The sequence below is a fragment of the Phoca vitulina genome, unplaced genomic scaffold (genome assembly GCF_004348235.1).
Source record: "Phoca vitulina isolate PV1807 unplaced genomic scaffold, GSC_HSeal_1.0 scaffold5, whole genome shotgun sequence".
NCBI lineage: Eukaryota > Metazoa > Chordata > Mammalia > Carnivora > Phocidae > Phoca > Phoca vitulina.
Genome location: NW_022589708.1, coordinates 68,922,871 through 68,935,021, shown reverse-complemented (window position 1 = coordinate 68,935,021; position 12,151 = coordinate 68,922,871). Strand labels below are relative to the sequence as shown.

The window sequence follows — 12,151 nt, the reverse complement described above, 5'->3', positions numbered from 1 at the left end:
TTACCTGTTATTGTGATTTGTGATTCTTTGAAGGTGTTCTATTCAAGCCACATGGCAGTCCATCAGCCCGAGGCACTCACTGAGCAAGTATTGTGGTGGGCAGGCAGCAGAGGTGCTCGGTGAGAGGAATGAAGTCATTGTTCCTAAAACCGAGGAACCTAGAGTTAAAACTACTATAATGATTAGCTTTAAAATTGGCTGTATAACTTTTAAGTGGTTAAGCATATTTTAAGTTTTAGTGACCTATTGATAAAAGACAACTAAATGAAAACCAACCCTAACGTAAGTGCAAACAGTGTATATTTTCTAGTTGTTTCCAGTTGTGTCTTAAAGTTCTTCTATGAGTTTGATATTTGCTGCTTTAGAATTTTTGAAACATACTTAATTATACAATCCTGTATGTACTTATACATGTTGCCTTGTCTTTTTTGTTATAAGACACTTTAATTTAGTGAAGTGGTTAAGATTAATTACATTATGTTGGCATTTACCATAATTACACCATAATCTGCATTAGAGCTGTTTTAAGCACGGATTGTGAAATCCAAGATTAGAATCATTTATTTTCTTCAAATTGGCAGTGAAATATAATAGCAGTGGATATAGAATTAAGCTTTTAAAAAGTATTCTGAAAAACAAAAAGCTTTTCAGGGTTATCAACTATTATATAATAGGCACTCTCCGATATTTTACTTAGGGATTTATGCATCTGTAATACATCTCTAACACAGAGCCCAATGTCATTTTGTTGTTGTTTGGTCCACTTTTAAGTTATTCAGTTATTAGTTCCAGTTAAAAATATATTTTGTTTATTTACATTTTACACAGGTAGAAAATGGTCATTTTGCTCAAAACAAAGAAGTAATTAAGAATGTTCACAGTGCATTTTTCTATATATATTATGCTAAGTATGTTTGTGATGAATTTTAGTTAGAGTTAAAATAATACTTTGCATGAGAGTTTATTGTTGTGGCCAAAAAACCAAAATTTTTTGTTTAAAGTAGGTGCTTTTGAAATATAGTGGCATAACCTTACTTTAGAATGTAATTGCTTTAAAGTTAAAATATTGGTCCTTTAGTCAAAACCCACCAAAAAGACTTAATAACAGGATTATAAATGGCTCTAGAGGGAAGTGGGACTACAAGCTGATGGTGTATCCCTATGCAAACATTTCAAGCACTAGGATTTCTAAGAGAATGGCCATGATGAGATCAGAAAGAGTATATGGAGGCAATAGCATAGAGACTGAACCAAATTCCAGAATTCCATTCAGTTCACCCAGTAGGTATGAAGTGCCCACTGCGTGAGGTGCTAGGGAAGGTGCTGGAAATGGGAAACATAGGGGAAGTCAACTATATTAAAACTAGATATAGAATAGAGTCTCTGTCCTGGAGGAGTTTAGCATTTCATTGGCAGATATGTAACAAAGTTTCAAAATGCATGATAGAGACAATGAGGGATATAAAAGCTGAGAGTAGAGAGATACTTGTGCCATTTGTAAAGGTTCAGGACCCCATGAAGCATGAAAGAGGTAGTTATTAGGCCAAGTTAAGGCAACGATATTTTTCTTTATGGGTAATAAATTGTTGGAATTCACCACCCCAAGGCTAAAAGGTATAAAAAGATCCTTGATGAGTTACAATTGGAATAAAATGGTATCACATATATTTAGAACTAAACCCAGTAGGGATTAAATCAGACCATTTTAGGTGTGCCTGAGTGGCTCAGTCGGTTAAGCTTCCAACTCTTGATTTCCACCTGGGTCATGGGAAAAGGCCCCACCATGGGCTCCATACTCAGCAGGGAGTCTGCTTGGGATTCTCTCTTTCCCTCTCCCTCTGCCCCTTCCCTCCATGTTCTCTCTCTCTAAAATAATAAATGAATAAATATTTTTTAAAAAAGAGACCATTTTAAAATGTCATAAATATACAGAAAACCTTCCAAACCAACTTAACAAATACTCCATGAAGAAAAACTAATACGGCTTCAGAAGTATACTTTGTCTTGAATAGTGTCAGTATTTTATGAGAGGTAGAGCCAACCATATCATTTCATAATGACCAGCAGACCAGCTTTTCTCCCTGTTTACCTGTCCCCTTTTTGCTTCCAGCACCCTTGCCCTCCTTGTGTCCCACTTCCCTATACATGCTTAAGTATAGTGAACCTAATGTTTGAACCCTACATGTTGAACTTGGTAGCCATCTTTGATGTGTTCTGCAGAGGGGGGTCATCAAGGTGGCAGCGTGACATAGAGCAGAGTAGAAGTGACTGAGCGTGAAAAATCTGCTGCTTTCAAAGTAAACAAGCTCTCAGATCAATGCTCGTTTAATGTCAGTGCCCTGGTTTATCTTCAGAGTCAGTCTGTCGGGAGCAGGCTGCTTTGGTAACACAAACTTGAAGTCTTTATTTACACTTAGTTAAGTAGGTCAACCTTATGTTAGCAATATACTCTTGTGAAGTGAGGAGGAATTTATGGCACCTTCTTACCACAACACTGACATCTTTCAAGAACTCTTGCTTAGTAGTAACCAATACTTTTTTCTTCTGTATATTTAATGTCAGAATCTGAACATATTGAGCAATTAAAAATTGATACATTCCCTTCACGTCTGCCATAACACACCTAATTCTGAAAAAAAGGAAATGTTATGAAACTTGATTTAATAGTACTTATGTTTTTGTTGTGACTCTCCATTTATTAATAGTTCTTTTAACATGTAGTATTTATTAAGTATTCATAATAACTGTGCTAGTTTCTCGTCCTTCAAAATGGATATAATTGGAACAATTTTTTAATTTTTTTAATTTTATGATAGTGAATATAATATCCCAGAGGTCCAGATTATGAAACAAAACAAAACCATAAAAGAAACCTTAAAAGATAAAAACTGAGTCTGCTATATAGTTAATAACAACAATATCTCTCAGTAATTGGAAATCTATTATGAGCCAAGCCAGTAGTATGGGGGGTTACATACTTTGTCATGGATCATCATGACAGTGTCATAAGCTCCATTGAGCTCGCCCTGTGCTTTCATGGATATCATTTATGTTTTTCTAAATATTTTGCTCCAAGAGCAATACTTTATCTGAAATAATTTTCTAGAAGCAGTTATTCTGCTTTAATGTTAACCTCATTTCTATAAACTTGAGAAAATCTCTTTTCTTTTTTTTTAAAGATTTTAATTATTCATTTATCTGAGAGAGAACACAATCAGGGGGCGTGGCAGAGGGAGAGGGAGAAGCAGACCCCCTGCTGAGCAGGGAGCCCGAAGTGGGACTCGATTCCAGGACCCTGGGATAATGACCCAAGCCAAAGGCAGACACTTAACGACTGAGCCACCCAGGGACCCCGAGAAAATCTCTTTTCATCTATCTTTCAGATCTGTTCAAGACACATTTCGAAGTGGGATTTATAAATTCTAATGATGCACATAAACTAGGCTTAAAATTAGTAATCAGCTGACAAGGGTATGACTTTCCATGAATGCCTTATTTATTCAGACACTGAAGAGAAAATAATCTGCATAAATTGTTGGTCCAGGAGTGTTAGAGTTATCCTAAACCTATATTCTTTGCACATAGGTTCTTTGGGTAATATGGTCATCGAAAAGTGAATTATGATCAGAGAAATTCAAGTATCAGAAGGAAATACCTAAGAGAAGAAAGGGGTTGACTATGATATGCAAGGGAATATGACAGAAAGAAATAGATTTACTTCAATGGCTCTAGTTGAAATGGAAGAGAGAACTAGAAGGTAGTTGAGTATAACAAGATCAAAAGATGACTAAAATTGTTTATCAATCTCTGTCAATAGAGCTTGACCTTAACATGCACCAGAATCTCCAAAGAAGCCTGTTACAAATGCAACTTCTCAAAACCTACCTCCAGAGATTCTCATTTCAAATATCTGAGTGCAGTCAAGGAATCTGCATGTTCATAAGAGGTTCAGGTGACTTAGTGCAAATGGTCAGCTGGTGAACCTTGAGAAACTTTGGTTCCAATGACCCTATCACTGGCCAAATTGCCAGTGAATTCACTTCTCCCTACTTGTTACTGTTAACACTGAATTGCTTTAACTAAATCAAAAGCAAAATTTAAGGAAGGTGGGCAGGTCCTGGGCTAGCTGACATCACATGAAGTTGTCGGTGACCCGCACTGAGAGGAGAAGGGAAGATCCACTCTGAAGCCTACTAGTTTCTTTCTTTCTTTCTTTCTTTTTTTTTATTAGAGAGAGAGAGAGAAAGCACAAGCAGGGGGAGTGGCAGGCAGAGGGAGAAGCAGGCTTCTCGCTGAGCAGGGAGCCTAATGCAGGACTCGATCCCAGGACCCTGGGATCATGAACCGAGCCGAAGGCAGACACTTAACCGACTGAGCCACCCAGGCGTCCCTGAAGCCTACTAGTTTCTTGAACACTTTCATCACTGTAACCTCAGAGCCACAATATATTAATATATTGTTGTTAATTAATGGAGACGCAGATTACAATGGGAGAAGAGTCCTTCAATCCTGAAGTAGAGATTTTTGACACAAATCAGTGGTTTGAGACATATGCTAAAGTGTTTACATCCTGAAAATATATATCAAACCCCTATTGTGTTAGCTGCTTTTGGAATACAAAGACAATGAGGAGGAAATCCTGTTTTCAAGTAGAGTACAATCTAGTAGATGCCAGTAGCATATTGGAGTGGCCTCCATATAATATTAAACTCTAGTAGAAAAATTAATGCTTCCAAGACACTGGAACCAGGTTGTCTAGGTTCAAATTCTGGCACTACAACTTACTAGCCCTCCTGTGCCTTGATTTCTTCTTCTGCACGGTGAGAACAATGGCAGTTTCTACTTCACGGGTTGTTGTGAGAATTAAAATGGGTTAATATATGTACATCATGGATAACAATGCCTGATTCAGTAAGTACCATGTCATATACACATTCCAGTTTCCAAGAAAATAGTACAGTACAGTGTCCATGTCTTTCACCTCCTTGGTTAAAATTTATTCCTAGGTGTTTTATTCTTTTTGATGAAGTTGTGAATGAGATTTTTTTCTTAATTTCTCATTCTGATAGTTTGTGGTTACTGTATAAACATGCAACAGATTTTTGTATAGTGATTTTGTACCATCCAACTTTACTGCATTTGTTTATTCTAACTTTTTTGGTAGAGTCTTTAGGGTTTTCTATGTATTAAATTGTGTTGTCTACAAATAATGATAGTTTTACATTTTTCTTCCAATTTTGATGACTTTTATTTATTTTTCCTGCCTAAGTGTTCTGGGTAAGACTTCCAATACTATGCTGAATAAAAGTGGTGAGGGTGGGCATCTTTGTCTTGTTTCTGATCTTAAGGAAAAAGCTTTCAGTTTTTTACCATTGAGTATGATGTTCTGTGGGCTTGCGATATATGGCCTCTTATTATTTTGAGGTACATTCTCTCTGTACTCAATTTGTTTTTATCATCAGTGGGTATTGAATTTGTCAAATGCTTTTCTGCATCTATTGAGAAGTTATATGATTTTATCCCTCATTTTGTTAATGTGGCCTATCATGTTGATTGATTTGCAAATGTTGAACCATCTTTCCATCCCTGGAATAAATTCCACTTGATCATGGTGCATAATCCTTTTAATGTGTTGTTGAATCCAGTTTGCTAATATTTTGTTGAGGATTTTTGCATCTATGTTCACCAGGTACATTGGCCTGTAATTTTCTCTTTTTTGTGTGTGTCCTTATCTGGTTTTGGTATCAGGGTAGTGCTGGCCTCATAAAATGAGTTTGAGAGTATTCCTTTCTCTTCAGTTTTTTGGAAGACTTTGAGAAGGATTGGTATTAAATCTTCTTTGAAGGTTTGGTAGAATTCACTGGTGAAGCCATCTGATCCTGGGCTTCTGTTTTTTGGAGTTTTTTGATTACTGATTCAACTGCCTTACTAGTAATTGCTTTACTCAGATTTTTCTGTTTATGATTCAGTTTTGAAAGATGGTATGTTTCTAGGAATTAATTTATTTCTTCTAGGTTTTCTAATTGGTTGGCATATAATTGTTCATAATAGTCCTTTATGATCCTTTGTATTTCTTTTGTATCAGTTGTAATTTGTCTTCTTTATTTTCTGATTCTATTTATTTGAGCCCTCTCTTTTTCCTTAGTCTAGCCTAAAGCTCGTCAATTTTGTTTATCTTTTCAAAGAACCAGCTGTTAGTTTCATTGATCTTCTCTATTGTCTTTTTAGTCTCTATTTCATTATTTCCACTCTGATCTTTATTATTTCCTTCCTTCTGCTAACTTTGGGTTTTAACTGTTCTTTTTCTAGTTCCTTTAGGTTTAAAGTTAGATTGTTTATTTTATATTTTTCTTGTTACTTGAGATAGGCCTATATCGTTATATCATTATAATCTTAAAACTGCTTTTGCTGTATCCCATAGATTTGGATTTATTATATTTCAATTTTCGTTTATCTCGAAGTATTTTTTAAATTTCTCCTTTGATTTCTTCATTGACCCATTGGTTATTCAGTAGCATGTTGTTTAATCTCCCCCATAGTTGTGATTTTTCCAATTTTCTTTTTGTGATTGGTTTCTAGTTTCATACTATTACGGTTGGGAAAGATACTTGATGTGACTTAAATCTTCTTAAACTTATTGAGACTTCTTTTGTGGCCTAATATATGATCTCTCCTGGCAAATGTTCCATGTGCACTTGAGTAGAATTGTGTACTCTACTGCTTTCAGAGAGAATGTTCTGTATATATCTATTAAGTCCATCTAGTCTAATGTGCCATTTAAAGTCTAATATGTGATTTAAAGCCAATATTTCCTTATTGATTTTCTGTCTGAATGATCTATCCATTGATGTAACTGGGGCATTAAAGTCCCCTACTGTTATTGTGTTGTCAATTTCTCCCTTTAGGTTTGTTAATATTTGTTTTATATATTTAGATGCTCTTATGTTGGGTGCATAAATATTTACAAATGTTAAATTTTCTTGTTGGGTTGACCACTTTGTCATTATATAATGCCCTTCTCTGTCTTTTATTACAGTCTTTGTTTTCATTTCTGTTTTGTCTGATATAAGTATAGCTTCCCCTGTTCTCTTTTGGTTTCCATTGGTGTGGAATATCTTTTTCCATCCCTTCACTTTCAGTCTGCGTGTGTCCTTATATCTAAAGTAAATCTCTTATACACAACATATAGATGAGTCTTGTCTTTTTATCCATTCAGCAACTCTGTGTCTTTTAATTGGAGTGCTTAGTCCATTTCATTTAAAGTAGTTGTTATAGGTATGTACTTATTTTCATTTTGTTAATTTTTTTCTGTTTTGTAGTTTCTCTCTGTTTCCCTATTCTTCTCTTGCTTTCTCACGATTTGATGACTTTCTGTGGTGTTATGCTTAGATTCCTTTCTTATTATCTTTTATGTATCTATTATAGGCTTTTGCTTTGTGGTTACCATGAGGCTCAGCCTATATACTTAACAGTCTATTTTAAGTTGATAGCAAGTTAAGTTTGAACACATTCTAAAACTCTGCATTTTTATGTTTTTGATGTCACATTTTACGTCTCTTTGGTTTTTGTATCCCTTAGCTAATTAATATATAGTTATTTTTACTATGTCTTTTAACATTCATACTAACTTTATAAGTAATTAGTCCACTTCCTTTACTATATATTTACCTTTACTGGTGAGATTTTTACTTTCACATGTTTTCTTATTACTAATTAGTGCCCTTTGTTTTAACATTTCTTTTAGGGCCGGTTTAGTGGTGATGAACTCCTTTAGCTTTTGCTTGTCCAGAGAAATCTTTATCCCTTTTTTAATTCTAAATTATAATCTTGCTGGGTAGAGTGTTCTTGGTTGGAAGTTTTTTTTTTTTTTCTTTCAGCACTTTAAATATATCATGCCACTCTCTCTTGGCCTGCAAAGTTTCTGTTGAGAAATCTGATGATGACCTTATGCTCATTGTTCATTGACCTGATGTCCCTTGTTCATAACACGTTATTTTTCTCTCACAGCTTTTAAGATTCTCTCTTTGTCTTTAACTTTGACATTTTAATTACAGTGTGCCTTGGTGTGAGTCTTTTTGGGTTCATCTTGTTTGGAACCTTCTGGGTTTCCTGGATTTGGATGTCTGTTTCATTCCTCAGGTTAGGGAAGTTTTTAGCCATTATTTCTTTAAATAAGTTTTCTGCCCCTTTCTCTCTCTCTTCCTTCTGGAAGCCCTATAATCAGAATTTTATTCTGCTTGATGTTGTCTCATAGGTCTCTTAAGCAATTTTTTTTAATTATTATTATTATTTTCTTTTTGCTTTTCTGTCTGGGTGAGTTCTATTGCCCTGTCTCCCAGATCACTAATTCTTTCTTCTGCTTCATCTAATCTGCTGTTGAACCTTTCTAGTGTATTTTTCAGTTAAGTTATTGTATTTTTCAGCTTGTGACTTCTGTTTGGTACTTTCTTACATATTCTGTCTCTTTGTTGAAACCTTTCTGTGCTTCCATTCTTTTCCTGAGTGCAGTAAGCTTCTTTATGACCATTACTTTCACTCCTTCTCAGGTAAATTATTTATCTCCATTTCATTAAAGTTTTTTTTTTTCCCTAAGGTTTTATCTTGTCCTTTTGTTGGGAACATATTCCTCTGTTTCCTCATTTTGCTTGAGTCTCTGTGTTTGTTTTTATGTGTTAGGCAAAACAGCTATCTCTCCCAGTTTTAAAGGGGTGGCCCTATATAGGCAATGAACCTTATTGTTCAACATTGTCCTAGTTCTTGGTTGTCTCTGGAACTGTTTCTCTGGTTGTTTAAGACTCATAGAGCCCAGAAACACAATGCCCCTGGGCACCAGAGCCTGGCACTCAAGGGCAGGCTTGAGTGGGCTCTGCATGCCTACTGGCTTTGGTAGGTCAAGGGGGGCAGGGACAGGTTTATGGGAGCAACACAAAGGGTGCAAGTCCAAGGCAGTGGCATGGGAGGTGGGGGTTGGCACTGGTCAGTTAGAGTGAGAGTACAAAAATAGTACTTCCCAATGTCGGCACCAGCAAGGTTGAGAGCGAATGTAAAAATATCACCCACCAGTGCCTCCATCCCGGCACAGGGTCCTAACAGGCTTTTGCTCCTCTAGCAGATGCCTTAATATTAAGAACTTTATCTTTTTCACATATGGTCTAGGCTCTTCTCAAACTGCTGCTTTTGTACTGGGCCCCAGGGAGAGTGAATCTGCTTATGAGGCTTTTAAGAGCAGAATCTCTCTCTTTCCCTACAGCCTTATGGCTCTCCTGGATGTAAGCCCTGTTGGTTTTCAAAGTCACACATTCTGGGGACTCATTTCTCTGGTGCAGGTCCTAAGGAATGGAGTAGCTAATGTGGAGCACAAACTCCATGCTCCTCAGGGAGGAGTTCCATATTTGTGAGATGGGGGGTGGGGTTTTCAAGACTGTCTTCATGTGGCCCTTTTATCCCTTGTTATAAAGTAGCTGTTCAGCCAGTGTTCAGATTCTTCCCAGAGGGAATTATTCCATATGTAGCTATAGATTAGTTGTGTCCTTAAGAGGAGGTGAGTTCAGGATCATTCTATGTCATTTTCTTGAACTGCCTCCTTGTATAGGTCCTATATAAAGACATCTTGCTAGTGCATCAAGTTGTTCAGCTACTACTCACAGTCTGCTTTTTTTAAACTGATATTTACTGATAACCTGCTGTTTGGCAGTCATGGAGGACACAAAAATGAACAAACCAGAATTCTGGAGTTCACAGTCTGCTAAGGAATATACAAGTAAAGGGGTAGAACAGCATTCTGGAAGCGGAGAGCAAAGGCACTTGGCAATCTCTCTGGGGTGGAGAAATAGTGATTGTGATAGTAGGGATTTAATAGAGGAGATGACACCGAACTGAATCTTGCCAGGGAGGAGAAATTTTCCAAATAGACCAGAAGTAGGTAAGGGATATAATGGTATGGGGTGCACCAAAGCCCAAGGTGGAGGCAGGAGGTAGTAATGGGGGAGCCAGATTGCCAAAGGCGCCTCGTGTACCACATCATGGAATTTGGACATTGTCTAGGAGGTGATTAGAAGCCACTTAAGGACTTTAAATGTGGGGACGTAAACAGTCATGTTTGCAGTTTAAGAATACCATTTGACAGTGCCAAGAATGGAAGAAAGGCAAGAAAATCATTTGAGGAGGCAATGGTAGTGATCAGTGATAGCACCTTGAAATGCTAAAAATCAAGCACTAGAACAGGATCCACAGGTAAAACAAAGTGAAAACTTAAGTCAGCCACATTGCTCTTCAGTCTCTCTGGAAACAAAAACAGATAATCTCAAGTATATTCTTAAGAGTAAAAGAACATCAGTCACAATGGGATGCACCAAAAGGGTAATTGTGGGTAGGGAGACAGAAAAAAGAATATAAAATCAATTGAAGTTAAACAGAAGATAGCAATATGAATTGTTTAAACTAGAGATCTCTGTTAAGTTCCTTAATAAAACTTAGGTGATGTTTGCCCTACCCCATCATGATTCACAATATGAGATAAGGCACATGAGAGAATTTTGAATGATACACTATGCAAATATAAAATACATATACTAATAAAGAGAAATTAACAAAGGAAGAAACATCTCTACTGGAATGGAAGCTCCCCCAAATCAGAGCATGTTTACTGCTAGATCCTGGTGCTTTGTGCATAATAATAGTTACTATGGACAAGAACAGTGCTAAATATCCTATATGCATTAACTCGTTTAATTCTCAACATTCCTATGAGGTAGATAGGATTATCATCTGCAGACAGTGAAAATGAGGCCCAAAGAGATTAAGGAGCTTCCCTGAGGTGGGCCACACCACTAATAAATTGCAGAGCAAGGATGGATTCAAACCCAGGCAGTGTGTGTCTAGAGTCTGTTTTTAACCACCATGTAAACACATCATAGATTTGCTAATTTGGAGTGCTTGGGGGAAGGATAGTTAGAATTCCCCAAATTTTTTAATGATGGAACATTTTAAATGCAACTTTATCAGTTTAGTAGTTTACTTAAAGTTCCTCTATGTAACCAAGCATGCAAATCAAACAGGCAAATCATAACCCTTTATATATCAATGTATGCTTTATAAAGTTGGGGTCTTTTTTTTCCTACAGCTAGAAAAGTAGATATAAAGTTTATTTGAAAGAATAAGCATGGAAAAATATCTGGGAAAACCCTTTGAAAAGAAGAAAAGACTAGGGGCGCCTGGGTGGCTCAGTCGTTAAGCGTCTGCCTTCGGCTCAGGTCATGATCCCAGGGTCCTGGGTTCGAGCCCCACATCGGGCTCCCTGCTCAGCAGGAAGCCTGCTTCTCCCTCTCCCACTCCCCCTGCTTGTGTTCCCTCTCTTGCTGTGCCTCTCTCTGTCAAATAAATAAATAAAAATCTTTAAAAAAAAAAAAAAAAGAAAAGACTAGTGGATGATGGAAGATAGTCCATACCCAGATAATGAGACACATTTGTTTTATTTTTTTTAAGTTCTTATTTAAATTCCAGTTACTTAACATACAGTATAATACTAGTTTCAGGTGTACAATATAGTAATAAAACACAAGCCTCAAAACTTAAAATAATGTGGTATTAGCCCGTGAATACATAGACTAATAAAACAAATTCTAAAATCAGACCTGAAAGCATATAGAAATCTAGAATTTTATAATGATCACACCAAAAATTTATTCTATTTCTTCTAAATCTAAAAAACCATTCTCAATCATCTTTTCCATAGAATTTACATAAATAGTCTAAAAATAAGCTTTATCTGGGGTAATATCTAAACACTTATAAATTCTATAAAAATCAGTATCCAAATTATCTACACTAAGAATTAAACAGCTAAAGCAATTATGGCAAGATAAATAAATGAATAAGGGAAGAAAAGTCACATAAAAACAAAAAACCTATAAGAAAGTTAAGAGTGATGTTCAAAGACTATTTAGCAAACATTTATCAACCCCCTGAAGAATGGCGGGAATTCTAATAGATGTCAAGGTAAACAATGCCCCTTTCTTTCAGACATCTAAACAAGGCTGTATGCTAGAGGTTGTATGAAGGTCAGAAGACACTCAGGACAGAGTAATTAGCTTTAATGGGATGGGGTCGAAAACCTGAGGAGGAACCAAGGAGCCTGCACAAAGGAGGGACA

General features: G+C 36.4%; 1 protein-coding gene across 11 annotated transcripts in view; it reads left to right on the top strand.

Annotated features, from left to right (window-relative positions):
• FRY (FRY microtubule binding protein) overlaps positions 1–12,151 on the top strand; it is a 426,749-nt gene that overhangs the window by 272,055 nt on the left and 142,543 nt on the right. The window lies entirely within an intron of this gene.